Raw genomic sequence first — 24206 nt, 5'->3', positions numbered from 1 at the left:
TTCTTATTCTTTAAGTTGGCATTCAAAGGCCTCCATTTTTCCTATGTGTATGTCCTGAAGGCAGTACTGCCGGTTTTGGAGAGCTCAAGATCTGGGGCCTGGCTATCTGCAGCAAGGCAACTGATGCTCACCTCTCAGTGAGAATTTGGGCAAGTTATTCTACAGTCCTGGGCCTCAGTTTCTTCATCTCCAAAACAAGGATGACAATTGCATTTTCCTTGTAGAGTTGTTATAGTAATTAAATGAATGTAGATAAAACTATATTAAATTGAACTGTGCCTAGAACATAGAAAGTGCTTTTTATGTGTGTAATCCTGTTTTTATATCCTGTATAAGTTCATATCACACTGGTCTATTTGCTGTAATTTTATTATACTCTATTTTTTTAACATGTGGGTATATACGTAAATCTGATTTTGCAATCTCCTAGATTCATTTTACATCTATAAAATATTTTACATGTATTTTTAAGTCTCTTCTGTACAACCCACAGTCAAGTATAGTTTCTGAAAACTACATGGACATGAAGGAAACATTGTGAAAACTATACCTGTTGATTATCTAATGGTGACAATGATAGATGACAAGAGAACAGAACTGTTTATAATTATTGCATCAGGAACTTTGAAAAATTCTTTAGAACTTTTTTGTGGCAATGGAAATAATATGTTACATTATACAAATTACTAAATTTTGGAAAACAAGGAAAAATTCTTACGAGAAACTGTAGGAAAACATTAGGAAAGGAAGATCAAAGAATATAGGATACACACACACTCAAAAAAGAAAAACCCACTAAAAAATGTGAAAGAAGAAAAAAGAGAAATTATCATAAGTGAGAAGAGAGCCCTACTGGTCATGTAAAATGTAATAATTCACAAGACATAATTAGCTTGAAAAAAATGCAACTTCAAAATATTGATTACACTTTTGAGGATTGTAAAGCAATATCATTAAGAGTAAAAGGCAAGGAACCAATTCAATTACACTTTGCTTGTCAATAGTAGTGTGTGATTTGCTAGGGAACTACCATTGTTTATAATTTTCTTTTTTTTTTATTTTGAATGCAGTGTAACAGATCATTTAAAGATATGTTTGTATACTTTGATTGGACTGTGAGTTTCTTGAATATGGCATGTAGCAATTTGTTGTTAATATGAAGGACATAATGAAAATTTGTTCAATTGAATCAAATTTTAGCCTTTTGATTACAATATATAAATTGCCACTAAAAGGGTTATGCAGTAAAGTCAAAGGAGCTTGGTAGCATTGTCCTTAAAGAGATCTCCACTCTGGGAAAGACAACTATCATATGATCTCCCTGATATGAGGAAGTGGAGATGCAACGTGGGGGGTTGGGGGATAGGAAAATAATAAATGAAACAAGATGGGATCAGGAGGGAGACAAACCATAAGAGACTCTTAATCTCACAAAGAAAAACTGAGGGTTGCTGCGGGGAGGGGAGTCGGGAGAGGGTGGTGGGGTTATGGACATTGGGGAGGGTATGTGCTATGGTGAGTGCTGTGAAGTGTGTAAACCTTGCGATTCACAGACCTGTACCTCTGGGGCTAATAATACATTATATGTTTATTAAAAAATTTAAAAATTAAAAAAAATAAATTAAAAAAAAAAAGAGATCTCCACTCCAGCACCTGGGTGGCTAAGTCAGTAAGATTAAGTGTGGGACTCTTGATCTCGGCTCAGGTCATGATCTCAGGGTCATCGGATTGAGCCCCACATTGGGCATGGCAGTCGGTGTGGAATCTCTTGTCCCTCTCCCTGTGCTCCCCCATCTCTAAAATAAATAAATGAAATCTTAAAAAAAAAAAGTAAAAAGATCTCCACTCATAAAAGCTGCCTATGAAACTCCATTGCTGTGCTGCTCAAGAGCAAAATGGCAGAGCAAAGTCTGGATGGCTGTCGGGGTATGAGTGAGGGATTTGCCTTTTACAAGTGATGTTAGAATCTCTACTATCATCATTTAAAGAGTGAGTCAGTCTTATTTTTAAAGTTTCCATTAATTTTAATTACCAATATTTTGAAGTGATTTTCTGATCCTTGAATTGTTATGCTTAGCTTTTTTATTCATCTTTGTATTTTGTGCTATAACAAATGTTAGAAAATGAGCATAGGAAAGGACACTGAATCCTTTTCGGGGGAAAACTCTGTAGTCAAAAGTGAGCATCTGTTTAAAAAAATTCTTGGAAGGTTCCCTAACTTTCTACATATTAATGTCTATGGGAACTACTGGCTTTTGGTATTAATGTACCCATAAGTAGGCAAATTACTTTTTAAGTAACATTAAAGTTTTCTAGCAATTAGATTAAATATAGTTTTCATAAGACTTTTCAAATGACCCTAATATTAATAAACTTAATAGAACTTGACTCTAGTAAAGCAATCTTTTTAATCATCTTTGAAAAGCAAGAGACGAAAATCTCCCTGGATTAAGATAATATATTTTTGTTTGTTGGGGGAAAATACACTTTTAATGAAATGTTTGATTAGACAATTTTCATTCCTTTTTGAAATTAATTCTTGTGTATCAACTCAAAATCTCATAATACTACATACAGTGTGGCTGTTAGATCAAGTTCTCTGTGATTCCCACTTTAATTGAACATATTTTCTCTAAATATGGTGTTTTAAAGCCTGAAGAGTATTAGGCTCACATGCCATATACATACACACACACACACACACACACACACACACACACACACACACGTATATATAGTAAATTATATCATATATATTAAATTTATATCATAAATTTATTATAAAATTAAAATTTATATAAAATTATATATCTATATATAAATATATAAATAAATTTAACATTTGACAATGATGAATTTTGGGCAAATTTTAACATACAATGATCTACTTTAAAAACTTTCTTGATTGATGTACATTCTGGAGCAAATAGCTTATATCTTCATGATGGTTATGAACAATTCTTGAATCTATGCCATAAATGACACATTCAGTTATTCTGCTTATATTCTAGGTTTATACATGGCTACCCATGGCTTTTCTTATCTCCCTAGAAAAATTCTACCTGTTATTTAGCCTATGCTGCTTTCTTGGGTAAGGAGGATATAGTATTTGGTCTGATTTGTAGTTGATCTAAGATGGCATTAAGAATATCTTATTCTAGGGTACCTAGGTGGCTCAGTGGGTTAAAGCCTCTGCCTTTGGCTCAGGTTATGATCCCAGGGTTCTGAGATCAAGCCCCACATCAGGTTCTCTGCTAAGCAGGGAGCCTGCTTCCCTCTCTCTCTCTCTCTCTCTCTGCTGGCCATTATGCCTACTTGTGATCTCGGTCTGTCAAATAAATAAATAAAATCTTTACAAAAATTTTAAAAAAAGAATATCTTATTCCTTCATGGAGTAATTTATTCATCATACAATTTCACTGTTTTTCTAATGTTTCCAAGAACACTGCTAAATTCAAGAGATAGAGAAATAACCACTGTATCACTCTAGGTAAATAATGCTATTTTATATCTATGAGAATAGAATGAGTCATAAATTTATGAAAACTTAAAATTACTATTCACCAGAAGAAAGTACTTTAAATTTAATATGTGCACAAATATGTAGTCATTATTCTTTAGGACATGACTGGACAATTATAATATTTGGACATAATCAGTAGTTCACATGAGGGTCACTTGAGGAAGGAAAAAAAAAACTAAAACAAAACAAAACAAAAAGACAAAACAAACAAACAACAACAACAACAAAAAAACCCCCAAACTTCTGTAGTTGAGTTATGATACCATGGAAGTGCTAGGAGGATGTCTGGGCTTAGCGAAAGTCCCAAGGTAAATGTGCAACCCTATTTTAAGAAGCATTGTATAAACCGCGATCTTATTTTAAAGAAAATACTCTTTTGTAACAGAGTGTGGGCGTAAATGATGTTGATTTGGAAAGTGATAAAAAGTAGATCTCTGAATGTAAAAATTTATGAAATTTGTAACTTTATTTCACATATGCTTTTCTCTAAATGCATCCATAATTGGGTAAACACTAACTGTATGCCAGAAATGCCTTGAAAGTGATCTCTATAATCTAACTAACTTAATCAGTACTGTTGCAGAAACCCTGTGATTTTTACAGATACAGATGATGTAAAAAAATGCATGGATTAATAAGTATGAGGCTCCTGGAACAATGGCTGGCCTATATCAAATACTATATTTTTATAATTATTTCTAATTTAGAGGTAAGAAATCTGAAAAAGTGAGGTTAATTGACTCTTTAAACTACATATAACACCTAGAAAAGTTGATATTAGAGTCCAAGAATTCTATTTTTTAATTGCCATCCTTTACAGCCTTTTAGATCATTGAGTCACTCAATAATGAATGCCTTCCTATGCTGGAGATGGATAACTCAACAAACATGTACACTGAAACAGATGATCACAGTGTGCTCTAACAGTTTTAATTAGAGGTATACAGAACGTGCTGTTAAAACTCCAAGAAACATCACCTCTACCAGACTTTAGCAAATGTCAAAGAAAACTTCCAGTTTGAGAGATTGCCTATCACAAATTTTGAAACAGGAATAAATGTAAATAAAAGCCTGATGAGGGGAACTTGGATGGTACCATCACTTGAGCATCCTACTCTTGGTTTGGGCTCAGGTTGGGACCTCAGGGTCATGAGATCGAGCCCAGCATGGGGCTCCACACAAAGCAGGGAGTCTGCTTGAGACTCTTTCCCTCTCCTTCTACCCTTCCCCACCAGGCTCTTTCTCTCTAAAATAAATAAATCTTAAAAAAAAGAAAAAAATCTTGATGAAAAAATTGGGAGAACTTTTCTCAACAGTATTCATCCACTTGCTCACCTCATTTTAACTACTCTAAGTGCCTTTTAGGCAGAGAGAACATCAAGTGCAAATGTCTTGCAGTAGGAGCTTGTTTGGCATGTTTGTGAATAGAATATGTATCATTATAGTATATAGTCTCCTTAATTAATTTTTTTGTTAACCTCTTCCTCTAACATGTAAAAGAGTAAGTGAAGAGACTGTATGTTGTTCCATGTTGCTTGATAATAAGATGCTTATTGGGGTATGGGTGTGTATGTGTGTGTATGTATTGGAGTGAGTGGGAATGATTTTAGCCAGGTAGGCAGAGATCATGGTAAATTATTCTTTACTAAAGTGTTTGGAAAGAAATAAAGTATTTCAATTATTGTGGTGACATTGTCTTTTAGATTAGAGATATGTCCACGAAGCCATTTGGAGAATATATTGAAGGAGCATTAGGAGAAAGCCTGAACACCAGTTAGGTCATTATTGCTATGACCCAGGACATTGAACATGATCCAGTTCAACATTTAATGAAAACTATTGAACTGAGGTGCTAGGTATCCCTTATGATCCCAGTTGAAGCTGGCTTCTGACATTGCACAAGAGAGGGCTGTTTGAAAGCAGTGGATGTAAGTCTTGTACCTCTAATACCTTAGTCTGACAAGCTTACTCAGTTCATGTTTAAGTGACTTCTTTGTAGAACTGAGTTATCAAATTGTTTATGAAGATTTCAAGAATGTGCAATAGGTTTTGTGATATTTAACTTTTGATTATAAAGAATAACTATCCTATTAAAAGTGTCCTATATATAGTAGTCATTTGAGTAATTTTCTTTTTTTTTTTGAAAGATTTTATTTATTTACTATTTGACAGACAGAGATTACAAGTAGGTAGAGAGGCAGGCAGAGAGAGAGGAGGAAGCAGGCTCCCCGCTGAGCAGAGAGCCCGATGCGGGGCTCGATCCCAGGACTCTGGGATCATGACCTGAGCCGAAAGCAGAGGCTTTAAGCCATTGAGTCACCCAGGCGCCCCATTTGAGTAATTTTCTAACTGATATTCCCTCTTTCATCCAAACTTCTTCACAACATAATTTTACCAGGTTTTCTCCCATTTCTAGAACCGCAGGTTTTATCAGATAGAATAAAGCTATCTATTTTTCTCCTAAAGAAGCAAATAATTTGCTTTAACCAACTTGTACTTGTAGTTCTGAACTTCCCAGATTTCTTCTGCTTAATGTAATGCATATATACATGCAATTATCTCAAAGCATCTTCTGATGCTTTCTTTACACAGAGCATTGACAACTCATAAGTTTTTTTGTAGGCAATGACTTATAACCTTAAACTTATTGGAGAAAAGGAATAGAGAATTTTGTTTTAGAAAATAATGTGTTACATATTTGAGATAAGACATTAAATGTTATGAAAGCTTGCCAGTGTCATGTTTTTCTTCATGAATTTGAACTTTTATACTAATGTTTACCTGTACACTGCATGTATGCATAACACTTACAGAATTTAAGAAGTTCTTGAAGAACATTACTATTTAGTTCTCTTTCATGTACTCTGGAAAATTAAATTATCAACAACTGCAGCCTGTGGTATTGACACAGGGTTAGGCCAGTGAACCTATAGAATATGATAGAAAGCAAAGAAATACCTCTGTACATATATGGGAACTTGGTATTTGACAGAGGGGCAGTGCAAAATGAATAGACTATTCATTTTGAATGGGCTATTTGATAAATGGTTATAAGACACTTGACAATTGACATAAAACACATTGCTTTCTTCCTGCTTGTTTATATTTTTAATTATTTTACTGCATATGTAAGTAATATGGTATTATAGATAGTATATGGTATTTTCTTAATCACATCAATAGTATCTTACTCACGGATAAGGAAACGTTTCTTTGAGTTTGATCCCATGGTAGTTGGGTTCCCAGGAACGCAATTGACCTCCTGAATAGGTGCATAGAAACAAGCTATTACACAGTATTAAACAATTAACTCTGGTTGGCTACAAAGCTTGGATCACAGTTCTATCCCAGCCCAGTTCCCATCATGAAGAGAATGGTAAAGAACAGAAGATTTCCGAATCATAAGCAAAGATGGAGCAAATAATGGCTCATCAAACAGCTGCAACCACAGATATTAGACCCCAGACACTGAATTATGCCACAGATGGGGATGATGTTAGGTTGACAAAATAGGGCTATAGTCAAAGTTCTCTATTTTTTATTATTATGTTAGCAATTACCCCTTATGACACCAGAAGTAGGGTCAGCTTTCCTGTTTATACAGCTTCAAAGCCCCACAGTCAAAATTTCAAGTTCCTTTTTAAGGTCTCTTAAGTGTGATTTCTGGCCCTTGTGAATAGATATGAATGTTTCAAAGGGTAATATTCAATGGGTGACCCGCTGTTGATACTGCCTGTGAGATTTCCCCAGGCCAGGCTACTCTGGCAGACCTGGGCCCACGACTTCTGGGTCACTTGTCCCTTCTGGCATGCCACATACTAAGCAAATAAAGTGTTCATCATTTACTTCTATATGTCATATTGGAAAGACACGATAATTGCAAGAAAATTTTGGTTAAAGTCATAATGGTGAAGAATGTGATTTTATGCAAGAAGATGACAGAGAGGAGTTTCACACAAAAGAAAGTTAAACATCTAGGAGCTTTTTAAATGAAAATGTGCAGGAAATTGTTCTTTAGCTAAAGTACAAATATATCTTAATCTGACATGCTATAAGGACTAATTTTAGATATATAAATTGATAGATTTGCTTTAAGTTAAAGAATAAATGTTGGGAAACTGATTTAACTTCGTATCCATGCTACTTACGTTTAATCAGGAAACCTGGTGCTAATCTCTAAATTCACAAAAGAAAAAATGGATGAGTGAGGAAAAAAAAAAGAAAGAAAGAAAAAAAAGATGGAATCACAAAAATGAATCAGCCAGGACCCCTTTATGCTAGTTTTCAACAGCAACCTGGAAAATATATCATTTCATAACAATAAATTTCATTGAGCACTGGAACCTATAACTTGTGAAATTTCCCATCTCTTAAAACATCTATTTAGAAGAACTATGTAAAAATAGAATATCATTATTCTAAATATTTTTCCTCTCAAATCCACAATATCTGTTATTTTCCACGGAAATCCTCCCTCTCTGTTTGCCAGACAAGTACAATCAAGACCTAGTTGTGTACCTGTATACATTAGCATTTGTCAAATAGTACAAAGCTAGTGTGAAATGGGAAATGCCATCTCTGTAAATGTATTCTCATTTGGAACATTCACATGCTTTGTGTGCCCTGTCCCAAGAGCACTCATATTAATCCCATAATGCAAAAATGTCTAATTAGAGCTAGTTTGATAAGCAGCCAGTTATCTGCATTAAATATATGTGTTACTATTCATTGTACAAGTAAACCTATTATTTCCAAGAGAAATCAGAGTCATTAGATCAGAAAGGCTTACTGAAATAGAACTCTGCTAAGCAAAATTAAGGATTTCTATTTTAGAAGAAAACATACATATCATTTCAAAGTAAATGACACATTAATAGACATAATTAGCACTATAAAGTGTTGAAGAGTCTTGAGAAAATTAATATGAATATTGAGTTTGAATGTGGTAGATTGCTTCGGAGGCCATCTACATATTCTATTATGAGCAGGTTCTAAGCATATTAATGCTTTAAACAAGCTTATGAAGTAACAGATATTCTTTGAAGCAAGAAACTGGAAAATGAATATAAGGAGAGAATTGAATTCCCCAAATTATCAGAGATTCCTTACTAACTAAGCTTTCTCCTTTTTGATCTTAGTGATAAATTACTGATTCATAACACCAGGAAAAAGTCCTTATCCCAAGTTGAGTTCGGTAATAATACTTTGCTGATCCTCAATTTTCATGGATGCACCGTGCTTTTGGTATTGTTTAGGGATTACATCTCTGATTAGTAAATTTTCAATGGAATGATAAAATTTCAATAATAACTGGAATTCTTGTAGCATTATTTACACTGATAATTAATGGGTACTATTTTAGTAACTTATTTGCCTCGTGAAATAACTATTTTCAGCCATTTATCATACTTATAAGATTTAAAATAATATTTCTTTTTCAGACTAGGCAACTGCCATCTATGGGGCTTCCAGGATAAAGTTCAAACTCATCAGACAAGCTAGCGCCTAAGATATCCCAGGATCACTGCCTTCAATTTGGCTATAATTTCTTGCCTTTCAAGTGTTCAAGCCCCATTCATTTTAGTTTTGCTGAAATTCTTATAGAGTAAGCAATGGGGTTTGCTATTTCTTTAGCCTTGACCTTTCATCTTTATTTAATTTCCTTTCCCTCATTCTAAAGGGTTCAACTCAGCCAAATTGTCCAATACTTTTTTTTATCAAAATACCAGACTTTATTAGATGCTACTTCCTTGTTCCCATTTCCTTCTCTGCTTACCCTGTTAGGCGCTGATCACACCAGGGTATTTCCTGATTTATGAATTGGTCTCTGCCTCTAGATTTCAAAATCTTCTGAGACCAGATAGGAGCTTAGTTAACTTTGTGCTTTCAATATGTTACATGGTTTTTGGTTCGGTGTTTCTGTGTTAAATGTTTTTACTTGTAACAAAGTCAATATTATTGGATCAATTAAACAAAAATGACACATGATATCAGCAAAGAAGATCAAACCAAGAGTACTGATCTTAACTCTCACTTTCTAATTTGAAATAACAAAGTGATGCAGTTCACATCAATGCCTGGCTTATTGACTGATTTATTTGGTGTTCATTCATTCGATAAATATTTACTGAGGGCCTGAATGTGTCTGGCACTTTATATAAGGCACAATGAAAATAGAGCAAGCCTTAAAGAAAGCCTTAAAGAAACAACCATACATTGGTTTAGCCAACATATTACCCTCGTCATGTAAATAAAAAGTGATAAAAAAACTAAGTCATGCAAATAAAAATGTTTGAATATATGAAATTTCCTATGACTGAACTTTATGTTGTCAATATAGACTGTAATGTATTAGTAGGGTGCGATCACTAGGGAAACGTGATGCATTTGGTCTCTTGTCTTTACCAGGAGTTGCCATTGAGTCAATTGCTTTGTTTATTGTTTTAGCTCTGCTTTCCTCTGTTAGAACATCTAACAATTCTTGTAGCAAGATATCCTCAACCTTGCATCAGGAGTTTCATTTGTTTCATTGTTCCTCAGGACCCAGTTTCTCATCCAGCCTAGCAGAAATTCAACTTTTCTTAACGGACCCGATTCTTCCTCAAGCACTTGAACAAATGCTTTGAATTATGTATGTTAAAAGAATAAGCAGTTCACTAAAATGGAGAAAACACTGGTAGGCAGTAGGTTGTGCATAGGAAGATAACATTGTGTGATATTGGACAATTCAATTAATGTTTCCAAACCCCATTTTATTTTGTAACATAGACGGAACTGTATCTCCTACGTAAAACAGAGTGGATTAAATGAGGTAATATGTATAAAACTCTTATAATTCCTGGCACATAGTAAATATTTCATGAGAGTAATGAATATCTCACACACACACACACACACACACACACACGTATATGAAGAATGGGTAAAGAACAAAGTGGAGGTTACAGAGAAAATAGAAACCTAGAAATAGATTTTACATAATTATGGTAAAATATTCTGGAAATAGCTACATGTTGACTTGATATAAATACAAAGTATCCACTAAATTTAATCTTCTAAATTTAGTACTAATTGCCTTTCATAGGGATTCAAATTTTGAACTAGAAAAGTGAATGACTTAAATATTCAAGTAAGATGTTCAACAAGTATAATAAAATTTTATTTTGATAAAAATTGAAGAACAAGAATTGTTTTCAGTATGCTACATTAATCCAGATAGTAATGTCCCAAACAGTTGATACAATTTTCAAAAATTAAAAAAGATCAAAGCAGTCATGGTAGGGGTAGGGCAATAACTAAAACCAAGCATAAGTCTTGGAATGTAGGCAGTTAAGTCAGGTTATATGTGCAGACTGAAAAATCAGAAATCTATTTGTTAAATAAAATATTTCCCTTTAAAATGAGTAAATCAAGAAAAATACATATAAAAATATACTGAAAAATTGGGTCATCTTAATCCATTGTAGTTCTATTTCATTAACAAAACCCCTCAAGAAAAAAAAAAAAAAAGTAACATTCCCATGGGAAATGTCACAATTCTTCACTTATCTGGAAAAAAAGAAATGGAAATATTTTTATTAGTCCACTTAATAAAGCCAGAGCTATAACATAATATCATTAATCATTCTTAATCATTTTTTTCTAGGTTTGGCAAAATTATTTTATTTCTTTAAATGCAAAGCTAAATCGTGTGCTAATCTGACCCCCATACAAACCAAGCTTTACTCCCTACCCCCACCATTGAAATTATTCTTGTACTTTTCATAAACATTTCTATATAAACCAAATCTGAATGACTTCTGAGTCTTCTATTGAAACTAGACTTGACTATGTTATGCTAAATATCACATCTACAATAACAATATTAATCTAAATTTTCAATGTAAAGCACTATTACAAAAAATCAATTATAACAATCATTGTTCTTTGTAATTTCTACTTACTAATTGTCATGCTAAAATATCTGTAAGAATTTTATCTGTCAAAATTTAAATTTAAAAAGTTGAAATACACCACACATTATTCAGGTTGTCACACCTGGATTTGGGTATTGGTATATGCAAGATATATAAAGGTGACTCTTTCAGAAGAAAATCTATTATCACCTAACTAATCCCTAAAAGAACATTCCCCAAGAATGGAAACAAAAATTAACACTGAATTGGTTATCAAGGGTAGAACATAAGAAAGATCAGTCTGTTTGGGGTTTTCATTTATGTGTTCTCAATTGATATATGTTTTTTAATAATAGACTTTATTTTCAAAGCTATTTTAGATTCACAGAAAATTGATTTCTTATTCACTTTCAAATTGTAGATATGCTTAAAGTTATTAATTTCATTATGGTTGAGAAAGAAAAATGCTGAAGTTATAAAACCCAGTCCAGGATGAATATATTAAAGTATCAAATAAATTCACAGGAAACAAATGATTGTGTTTCTAAGTTGAAAAATGGAAGAGGTTACATATAAAGTGATTAATGAAAACATTTCTAAGTAAACTGTTTAATTTTACATGTATAGTCCATTTTAATGAGAGTATTTTTCTTCCTTTCTTAAAACCTATTGATTTTTCTTATAGAAAGTTTCTGCATGATATTAAGAGGCAGTTTTAACTTTATTTGCTTGTAATGCATTGAAAAAATACTAAATGACAACTAAAGTTAATAAATTTTTCATCAACATTTTACAATTCACTATGGAACATATAGAGTCCAAGAAAAATATTATATATATTTTGTACATGTGTATATATATATACATATATACATATATATATACAATTATATATATATAATTACATATATATATAAATGCTTGAGTATATAATTATATGTATATATATATAAGTGCTTCTTTGAGTATTGGGAAAATCTAGCAAATGCCACTAGCATTTTCAAATGATATTTATAATCAAAATCACCTAATATTTATATTCCTATACTATTTATCTAGAAAGCTGAAAATTATAACCTAAATACTCTTTCACAATCTCTCTGTTTCAGAAGCTTGGTAATTCCTCACACTTTAGAAAACTAGAATTTTATTTGTGACATATGAAAGTTGATCTCTGAGCAGCAGTCTTTAAAATATTTCACAAGGGCATTTTATATATAAACATTAGAATATGCTATATGTCTTTTGTACTAACAAAGATAAAATATTTACCAAAAAGGAATTAAATAATGACATTCTACATGCACATTATTTTAATAGTATCAACATGATGTTTATCTAAGATATTTATGGGACATCTATTGCACACAAGTTACTGTTTATATACTAGTTGCCGCTTCATAGAAATACACAACTTATTTGAGACATAATATTTGATAAAAAGGAAATATACAAGGAATTAGTTGCATTCACTTTATTTGGAAGATATACAATTAGAAATGAAGAGGAATTTCACAGCTGAAATGGGTAAAGAGTTTAAGACATAAGACAGAAGGCAAAACCCTACACATGTAAATGAAGAATCATGGATACAATTTACTAATGTGACTCAGGCAGCTCCCAGATTGGCAGAGGCTGATTGGTCTGGGCTGACCTCATTGGTGGTGACTTCTCTCTGCAAATGGAAAGCAGGGGAAGGCTTCTCAAAGGCTCAATTCAGAACTTGGACATCATTACTGCTGCATTCTATTGGTTAAAGCAAGTCATAAAGCATCCCAGATTCAGGAAGCAGACTCCACTTATTAATGGAAAGAACACCAAAATCAAATTGTAAAGGGCATGAACAGTATTTTTGCAAATAAGCATATTTTTGTAAATTTTTGCAAATATGTTAGCACAAAAGTAAAAAAAAAAAAGTAGAAATACATGGAAGAAGAATGTTAGATAAATGTACAACAAAACTGACAAAAAGTTCAAATTAATTAGTTGTATCAAAATGAATACTAATATTACAATGCAACTCAATTTTAGAACCTCTGACTCTTCCAACTCTACCATGTGCAAAAATAAAATGGCACTAGGTAGCAGAGTTGTTTGTAAACTGCTCAAGAAAGTGATTTTGAGAACATCCATTTTTTGTACATTTAACTTGTGTATATTTTTTATTTAGTAGTCAGTGTACAAAGGTTGTAAAAATGTATTGGGGATTCATTGTCCTTTGAGAGGAAATATAGCTTTGTAAGAGTGGGCTTTTTTGTGCTGAGTTGATAGCTAATCTACTAGATTTACTTTTATGATAAATGTGTTTGGGAATTTAAATTCTATGAAACTTGGTAAGGCATGTAGAACTTGTAAAACAATTTATTTTATATTGATTATAGGGTTTAAAATTTGTGATTCTGTGAATGTGGGTTTATTCTAATTTCAATATAATATACAAATTACATTGGTAATTTTTTAATAATTAAAGTTCATTTCAAAAAAGAAGTTTCTGTAAAATAAATTAAAATGTCAGAGAGAAATTATCTTCCACTTCATTAAGTCTAATTCAATTCTCAAATATCATTTTACTGAAAAATACATACAAACAACTCACTGAAATACAGACAGGAGTACAATTACTTTCTTGAGGCCATGATTTCATTTCCTTTGGATATATGCCTAGAAATGGGATTGCTGGATCAAATGGTGGTTCTATTTTTAATTTTGAATTTCTTCAGGAACTTCCATTCATTTTCTGTAATGGCTGTCCAGTTTATATTCCCACTAACAGTGTACAACAGATCCTTTTTTTCCACAGATCCTTGATCCTCCACATCATTTATTTTCTCTTGTCTTGTTGATAATAGACATCCTAACAGGTATGAAATGTTAGTTCATTGTGGTTCTGATTTGCATTTCCCTGATGATTAATTATGTTGAGTATGTTTCCATGTACTTGTTAGCCATTTATGTCTTTTTAGAAAAATATATATTCTGGTCCTTTGCCCATTTTTTAATTTGGAGCATTTTTTGTTTTATTATTGAGTCATTGTATAATTTGTTGTTGTATGGGTTTCTTGTATGTTTTGGATGTTAACTCCTTACAGGTAAATGATTGCAAATATATTCTCCCATTACATAAGTTACCTTTTAATTTTTTGATGGTTTCCTTTGCTGTACAGCTGAAAATCTGAAGTGGTGTCAACTACTTGTTTAACTTTTTGTTTGTTTGCTCTACTTTTGTGGCTTTTGCTTTATGTGTCAATTCCAAAAAGTTACTGCCAAAGCCAAAGTCAAGGAGCTTATGCCCAGTGTTTTCTTCTGGGAGTTCTATGATTTCAAGTCTTATGTTCAAGTGTTTAATCCATTTTGAGTTGATTTTTGTATATGGGTATAAAATAGGGGTCTAGTTTCACTTTTTTATATGTAGATATGCAGTTTTCCCAGTATCATTTATTAAGAAGAATATGTTTTCTCATTGTGTATTATTGGTGCATTTGTTGAAAAATAATTTACTATATACATGGGTTTATTAATTGGGTGTCTATTGTATTCCACTGATCTATGTGTTTTTTTTTTTTATGGAAATACCATACTATTTTAATTATAATAGTTTGTAATCAAAAGGTATGATGCCTTCACCTTTGTTCTTTCTCAAGAGGAGAAAGAACTTTTGTTATTTCTTGTTTCATTAAAATTCATTTAAAATTTTAAGGTTATTTGCATTATTTCTCTGAATGATGCTATGGTATTTTGATAAAGATTGCATTGAATCTGTAGATCTCTGGGTAGTATGACCATTATAACAATATTAATTATTTTAATCCATGAACACAAAATGCCTTTTCATCTATTTGTGTCTTCGTGAATTCCTTTCATCATTATCTTATCATTTACAGATCATTCACCTTCTTAGTTAAATTTATTCCTAAATATTTTACTCTTTTTGATGGATATCATAAATTGTTTTCTTCATTTCCCCTTACAACAGTTTGTTGTTAGGGTTTAGAAACAAAACTGATTTTTGTATGTTGATATTTTAAATACTATAATTACACAGAATTCATTAATTAATTCTAACAGTTTTCTGGTAAAACTTCTTCAAATAGAGGTAAATTCATTTTTTAAAAAATTTCTGATTTGGATCCCTTTTATTTCCTTTTATTGCTTAATTCCTCTGGCTAGACCTTCCAGTACTATGCTGAATAAAAGTAGTGAAAGTGGGCATCCTTGTTTTATTTCTGATTTTAGAGGAAAAGCTTTAAGCATTTCATTGCTGAGTATGATGTTAGGTGTAGGCTTATCATACATGGCCTTTATTATGTAGTAATACATTCAAGCTATCCCTAATTTGTTTAGAATTTTGATCATGACAGGATGTTAAATTTGTCACATAACTTTCCTGCATCTATTGAGATAATCATATGATTTTTATAATTCATTTTTCTATTGTGGCCTATCACATTTATTGTTTGTTGATATTGAATCATCCTGGCATCCTAGCAATAAATCCTGTTTGATCATAGTATTCAATTCTTTTAGCGAATAATTAAATTTGCTAATATTTTGTTGAGAATTTTTCACTCATGTTCATCAGAGATATTGACCTCTAATTTCCTTTTCTTATAGTGTTCTTGTCTAACTTTGGTATCAAGATAATGCTGGTCTCTGTAAATGTCTTTGGAAGTCTGCCCTTCTTTTTGGGGGGAATAATTTAAGAAGGATTAGTATAAATTATTTAAATATTTTATAGAATTCACCACTGAAGCCATCCAGTCCTGGACTTTTCTTTTTTGGGAAGTATTTTTTATTATTGATTCAGTCTCCTTACTAGTAATTGGTCTGTCCACATTTTTTATTTTTTCCTGATTTGGTCTTGGTGGATTGTATGTTTCTATGAGCTTATCTAATTTCTTTATCTGACCACTAGGTTATCTAATTTGATGATGTATAATTGTTCATAGTGATTTCTTATGTTCCTTTGTATTACTGTGTTATCAGTTGTAATGTCTCTTTCATTTCTAATTTTGAGTCTTTCTTCTCCTTTTTTAGTCTACTAAAGGTTTGTTCATTACCCTTTCTTTTTTTTAAGATTTTATGCATTTATTTGAGAGAGAGGGAGAGAGCACGAGCAGGTGGAGGGGCAGAGGGAAAGAGAGAAGCAGGCTTCCCTCTATGCAGGGAACCTGATGCAGTGCTGCATCCCAGGACCCTGGGATCATGACTTGAGCTGAAGGCAGATGCTTAACCAACTGAGCCAGCCAGGGGCCTCTCATTACCCTTTCTTAAGAAACCTCCTTTATTAGCTTTGATTTTTTCCCCCTATTGCTTAACTAGTCTCTGTTTCAATTATTTCTGCTATGATATTTATTTCCTTCCTTCTACTAATTTTGGGCTTAGTTTGTTCTTTTTTGGTTCCTTTATGTATAAAGTTAGGTTATTACCTGAGGTCTTTCTTTTTTCTTTATGTAGGCATTTGTCACTATAAACTTCTCTCTTAGAATGCCGTTGCAGCATCTCTTAAGTTTTGGTATTTTGTGTGGCTATTTTCAGTTGTCTCGAGGTACTTTTTTTTTTTTTAATTTCCCCTTTTGATTTTTTTCTTTGAACCATCAGTTCTTCTGAAGCATGTGAATTTTCCACTTTTCCTCTTGTAACTGATTTCTGGTGTCATACCATAGTGTACAGAAAAGATGTTTGATGTGATTTTAGTCTTCTTAAATTTGCTAAGACTTGTTTATAATCTAACAGATGATTTGTCCTGGAAAATATTCCATGTGCCTTTAAGAAGAATGTATATTCTGCTGCTATTGAATGGAAAGTTCTGTATATGTTCATCTGTTAGATCCATCTGGTCTAACATGTAGGTCAAGTCTAGCATTTCCTTACTGATTTTCTATCTGGAAAATCTATCCAATATTGAATATGGGGTACTGAATTCACCTATCATTATGATTGCTTAATAGATATTTATGTATATATGATTGCTTTATATATATTTATACATACACACAGTCCTGTTGGTTACACAAATATTTTCAATGGCTATGTCCTTTTTACATATTGTACCAAATCATTACATAATGGCCTTCTTTGTCTCTTGTTACAATTTTTGGTTTAACACCTATTTTGTCTGATACAAGTATACCTATCCCTGATTTCTGTTGGTTTCCATTTGCATGGGTTATCTTTTCCCATTACTTCATTTGCAGTCCATATCCTAAGCTTCAGGGAGTATCCCCCAGGCTACCTGTAGTTATTGATAGGTACAGAATTGCCATCACCATTTTGTTAGTTGTTTTCTGGCTGTTTTGTAGTATGCTTGCTCCTTTCTTCCTCTCTTGCTCTCTTTCTGAGTTTTTAGTGATAATCTGTGATTCCTTTTTCTTTATCTTTGGTGTATCTATTAGGAGTTTTTGTTTTGTAGTTACCATGAGGCTTACATAAAATATCTTACGGCTACAAAAGTCTATTTTAAGGTTATAACAACTGAAGTTCTAATGAATCTAAAATCTCTATTATTTTCACTCTTCCCCTAACATTTCATGATTTTGATGCAGTAATTTGTATCTTCTTTTATTGTTATAGTCATGTTTAATATTTTTGTCATTTTACCTTCAGACTGGAGTTATAACTGGTTTAGATGCCACCATTCCAATATTAGAGTATTCTGAATTTAACTGCATATTTACCGTCACCTGGGAAATTTATGCATTCATATGTTTTCTGTTATTAATTAGTGTCCTTTCATTTCAGTTTGAAGAACTTCCCTTAACATTTCTTGTATGGCCAATCTAGTGGTGATAAACTCTTTTAAGTTTTCCTTGTCTGGAAAACTCTATCTCTTTCAACTCTAAAGGACAATTTTGCTAGGTAGAGTTTTCTTGTTTGGCAGTTTTTATTTTAGTACTTTCATTATATCATCTCACTCCCTTCTGGCCTGCAAAGTGTCTGCTGAAATAAAATATTCTGATACTCCTAGCTATGTGTTTTTTCTCTTGTAACTTCTAATAATTTTTCTTTGTCTTTAACTTTTGCCAGTATAATTACAGTGTCTCAGTGTGGATCTCCCAGAAGCTGAAAACTTGGTTTTATTGTTGGATTGAGCAGAGGGAGAATGCAAGGAAGGGCTGCCCACTGGCTCTTTTGGGAGGAATCTATTCAGCACTTCAATTCAGGCTGATTAGATGCAGAGGCCTCAGGCAGAAGCTGAGGAAGTGTGCAATTAAACATTTTTGGGGGGAAAAACTGAGCCTGGGTGTACAGCCATGGGGAATGCTCTTGTGCCTATTTAAAAACTTTTGCTTTTGTTTTGTTGTTTGCTATGTTCATGTGGGACTCCTGAATGCACAGCCCCAGAGGCAATCAGACCTAGATGAGTTGGGGACCCAATCCCTCAGGCGATAGCCTTAGTTATATTATTATTTATAACCCTAAAGTTAGGGTACTATATGCATGGTGCAATCAGGGAGAAGCTAAGAGTTGGTTGTTCCCAATTTCAAGACTCTTTGCCAAGAGTGGGGTTTTTGCAAGATTGCATTACTTTTTCCTACTCATTTCTGTGTGGGTATTTTCAGAGTTACACTCTATGTAGAAATCCCTGAACTACTTTCTGAATTTCTCTCAGAAAGGATTGATTAATATGTAACTACGTATTTGGTGTGTTTTGGGGAGAAGGGAAAGTCAGGGGCATCCTATGTCACCATCTTGATCCTCTCAAGTTTCTTAGAAACTGTCTTATTTGATTGAGAGAATCAAATGAGTGTTCTTCGAGACTTTTGGTGTGTGTGTGTGTGTGTGTGTGTGTGTGACTAAACTGTATACTTAGATACATACAACATTTAGCAGCACAAATATACATTTATTCCTCATAGTTTCTGAGAATTTAACAAATGATTTTAAAATCACACACTCAAAAAGTTAAAAAAATTTAAAAAAATTTAAAAATTAAATCACACACTCAGTTTTGTCTTTGTTTTACTGATAGTGCCCTAAGATTCCTTTATGTTTCTGTTCCTTTCTGTAGTGTAATTCTCCCCTCTTATATTTTATTATAAACAATGAGAAGACATTAGATGACATCTTCAACATCTACATCCTAGCTGAAATTTTTCTTAGCAAAATCATTCAGTTCTTAAGGTGCATTTTCTGTATAACTATTGATAAATATGTTGCTAAACTTTTGCCACTACATAATAAGGACCCCTCTTCCTTCAGTTTCAAAATAAATGTTCCTCTCTTCCCTTTAATTACTCACTGGCAACCACCTCAAAGTTTAGATTTCTAATAACAGTCTGTTGAAGGCAATTTATTCTTTTTCTAATGTACTTCTCATATTCCTTTTGGCCCTTCCACTGCTTGATTCCAAAGTCTCTCTCACAATTTAGGTTTTTGTTATGCCAGCTTCCAATTCAAGGTACCCTGTATTAGTTTTCTTTTTTTTTTTAATTTTATTTTTTATAAACATATAATATATTTTTATCCCCAGGGGTACAGGTCTGTGAATCGCCAGGTTTACACACTTCACAGCACTCACCATAGCACATACCCTCCCCAATGTCCAGAACCCCAACCCCCCTCTCCTAACCCCCCTCCCCCCATCAACCCTCCATTTGATTTGTGAGATTAAGAGTCACTTATGGTTTGTCTCCCTCCCAATCCCATCTTGTTTCATTTACTCTTCTCCTGTATTAGTTTTCTGTTACTGCATTGAGAATTGCATTCAATATATTCCAATAGAAATTAATTAAGTAAATAATTGTATTACTAAAAGAAATAATTACCCTAAATGTTTAGTGCCATGAAATAAGTGATGTATTTCTTTATTATTTCTTTGAGTCAGAAATGCAAGTGTGGCTTATCTTGTGATTCTGGTTCAGGTCTCTCATGAGATTACAGTATGGGTATTGGCCAGGTCTTTAATTTTCTGAAAGTGTGATAGGGATAGGAGAATCCATTCATTCAAGTGTCTTTTGGTAAAAGCCTTCAATTCTTTATACATGAGACTCTATAGAGAGTGTCTTTAAAACACGGCCACTGGTTTTCCCCAGACAAAATGATCCAAGAGAGAGAAAGTGACTAAGGCAGTGGGCATATTGCTTTTTATAAGTTAATATTGGAAATGACATAAAATTAATTTATATCTTATGCTACTGGTCACACAGGCTAATCAAGGTACAATATGGAAGCCTATATGAGGGTATGAACAGCATGAAGAAGGAATCATTAGAGAGAGGTTGGTTACCATACTAGAAAATTTCATCTTTAGCTATACTTGTATGATAAATACACTCAAACTTGTACCTCTCAGTGTGGTTTCTCTCCTGACACGTCTTACATCCCCTCATCTACTCTATAACTATGAATTGAATTGACATTAAATAGACAGCTCAAACTTAACACGTCAAAACTGACCTCATGAATATCTCTCCTCCTTTGAAGACCTCCTTCCAATCTTCCAATCTTTGGTCCAAACTTTAGAGTTAAATTTAATAAATTTATTTTATACTTCACACCTAATCCAATAGCAAATGTGTTTCAAAATGCTACTACTTTTTAAAAAATATTTTATTTATTTATTTGACAGAGAGGGACACCACAAGAGGGGGAACACAAGCTGGGGGAGAGGGAGAGGGAAAAGCAGGCTTCGCACTGAGGAGGGAGTCTAATGTGGGGTTCGATCCCAGGACCCAATCCCAGGACCCTGGGTTCATGACCTGAGTTAAAGGCAGATGTTTAATGCCTGAGCCACCCAGAAACCCCTCAAAATGCTGCTTCTGAAATGCATCCAGAATATGATACCTCCTTATTATAATCAAAGGTCCCACCCTTTTCCAAACCGCCCATATTGTTCTCCTGAACTATAGAAGTAACTTTTTAACCAGCTTTAATACCTGAATTCCAGTCAACCTGAGGACTGGTGGTTACACAAGAGCTGGAATGGTTCTTTTAAAATAACTAGTATTGCATCACTCTTCTCCCCCAAACCTTGTGACACCTTTCTATTTCACTCCAATAAAATCTGGATCTACTAATGTGATCTAAAAGTCTCATGTGATGAACATTGTGGTACTCTGCCCTCCTTCCCCTCCACCACTCTCAGCCTCATTCATTTCATCCCAAACACAATGGCCTCAATCCTATCCCTCAAACACTCTAAGTCTACTATCATTTCATGGTCTTCACACATCCCGTTTCCTGCATCTAGAAGCTTTATTTCCCCATCAAATACATTATCCTTTTATTGCCTTTATCCTTGGCTCACATGCCAGCCTATGTGTAGCCTATATAGTACCACTATCCAAAATATAAACCATGCTATCTTACTTTCAAATTCAATTTCTAGGTTTATTTATCTTAATAACAATTATTACCACCTTAAATTTTTGAAATAATATTTTAATAATAGAAATATGTTAAAGACAGTATTTTGACTTTTACTCCTCATCATTTTATTGCTGTGTTCAGATACTACAAACAGTAAATCATTAAGGAATATTTTTTGACTTAATGCAGCTCTCATATTCTGCCAAATTAGATTATAGAAAAAAATCTGATGAACTTTCTAATGATTTAATTATCATCATAATATAGGCACTTTCCAGATACAGTTATAAAATAATGTAGAAACATTTATATAAAAATAAAATATATGAAATATATATCAATTTCTTTAGAACTCTATTTAGCTTTCAGTATTCCTGGAGAACACTTCAGGCTATATATGTCCTTTAGGCTGGGTGTTCAAAACTAAAGCCTCAAATTTGCTCATCCACACAAGTGAAGGTGGCTGTTTTGTTTTCTTTTGCAGTTTTGTTGTTGTTTTATTTTTGGCCTAAATCATCACAAATAAGTAAGAAGAAAGGTTGGGAAGATTATTCTTTCAGAAGTACCACCACATGGAAACATTAGGCCATAGAAATGGAAATTTGTCCTAATATTCTTCAGCTCTCCTCTCCTGCCCCACACCATCATATCATTGGGCTTTGTCAACAGGTCTCTATTTGCTCAAGGTGTATCTTGTCCTTGTAAGGGAGAATGAGAGTATATCAGGATATCCAGTTACTGCTCTGACCTTTATGAGGCAGCTGCAAAAGCAGTGTCTTTTGTACTTCTAAGATACTGGTATGCATTTTCACTTGGGCCACAGAAGGTCATGAAGTGCCTTTGAATATGATATCAATATTTCCACTCCAAGATCTTGTAATACTCCAGGATAGTAATTTACTAACTATTATTCCATGTCCCATACTACATTGTCAAAACTAGCAATTTACAAGTTATACAATGAGGTAAAATCATATCAGGACTATATTCCAATAATACTATGGCAGTAGTTATGAATGCCCCAAACTTTAATTTTAATAATCCTTTCAAATTATGAAATAACCATTGAAATCTCAAAGTCAAAATATTCTATTTACTTGAGATTATGTGTTAACATTCCAATACTCAAACATCTAAGTTAATGTCATAAGGAATTAAAACCCATAATTCGCCTACATAAGTGCTTATAATATCATACTTCCAAAGGCAGTAAACCAAGAGTTCCATCAATAAGCCACATAGATGGGACCTGTGGTTGCAGTGGGAGAATTATACTCATGAAGTGCTGCCTATGAATGAATGTGTATATTTCATTAGTAGATTATTGTGGTCACATATATCTTTCATGTACCCAATTCAGCTTTTATCAGGCCGAAATGTTTTGTTCCCTATCTAACTTACATTTTTTCTTTCTCAATTTGTTTTCAACATATATAATATCAATGTGTATGTGTTTGTGTGTGCACACTGTGTGTGTCACACATTTCATATATAATTATTATGGGAATCATAAGCACTTTGGGAATCAGATCATTAACTTCCAGCTTTGTGGATTTGTGTCTTCTAGTCCAGGGGAGTCTAGTCTTTTATTAGTGACAACACTAAAATGAAGTAAACATTCTGTTATAGGTTATCACATTGTCAAAAAGTTAGAGATCCACAAATAACCTTCTTCTTCTTTAATATGACTCTTTTTAGATTCTGACAATATTTTAAACTTAAAGAAGCAGTTCAAATTGCAAGAATTCAAAATCATATCATATTTATTATATTTATAACTATTTATACATATCAAATGAAATTTCTATGGGTAAGCCCACCTCAAAAGTTGTGCTACCTACTTGTACAATCTGCTTCTCTCATCTACAAAAAGACTAGACAGAATAATAATGCATCAGTTTCAGAAAATAAGGATATTCCTATCTGTATGGCTTCAATAAGGATGAGATATTATCCTCATTCAGAAGTAGATTAACTCATCCAAAGAGCATTTAGTAATTTTTATGAATGATTTACGCAGGCAATTTTTAAAGTACTTCATGACACAAGTTTGCTTCTCTTGTAATTTACTAAATGAACATGTCTTAGGATTTTAATCAAATACAACTTATTTTTATTAGTCAGAGATGGCATAAAGTCACGCCATCTACTTACTTATGTGCAGACTAATGAGTTTTAGGCATTAAATAAGTAATCAATACCACATATTCAATTTGGCTCAGCCTTTTTGTTGAAAATGAAGTAGTGCTGTTCAGATTATTTAGTTATTTTCCTTTCAAGAAGTCATTTTCTATAATAGAAAAGCTGTCCATGAGTGTGGTTTTCAGTTCTGCCTATGGGATTATCATCATGAAAGATGTGGTAATAGATTTACATTGAGTTATAACTGATAGACAATGTTTTTCTTTTATTTTGCGATTGATAAATTGTATCTTGAATTTTTTGAAAGGTGGCTAATGACCAACATGTTAGTACTCTAA

The sequence above is a fragment of the Enhydra lutris genome, unplaced genomic scaffold (assembly GCF_002288905.1).
Source record: "Enhydra lutris kenyoni isolate GAN:26980312 unplaced genomic scaffold, ASM228890v2 scaffoldscaffold21, whole genome shotgun sequence".
NCBI classification, from domain to species: domain Eukaryota; kingdom Metazoa; phylum Chordata; class Mammalia; order Carnivora; family Mustelidae; genus Enhydra; species Enhydra lutris.
Note: the sequence above shows the minus strand (reverse complement) of the source record.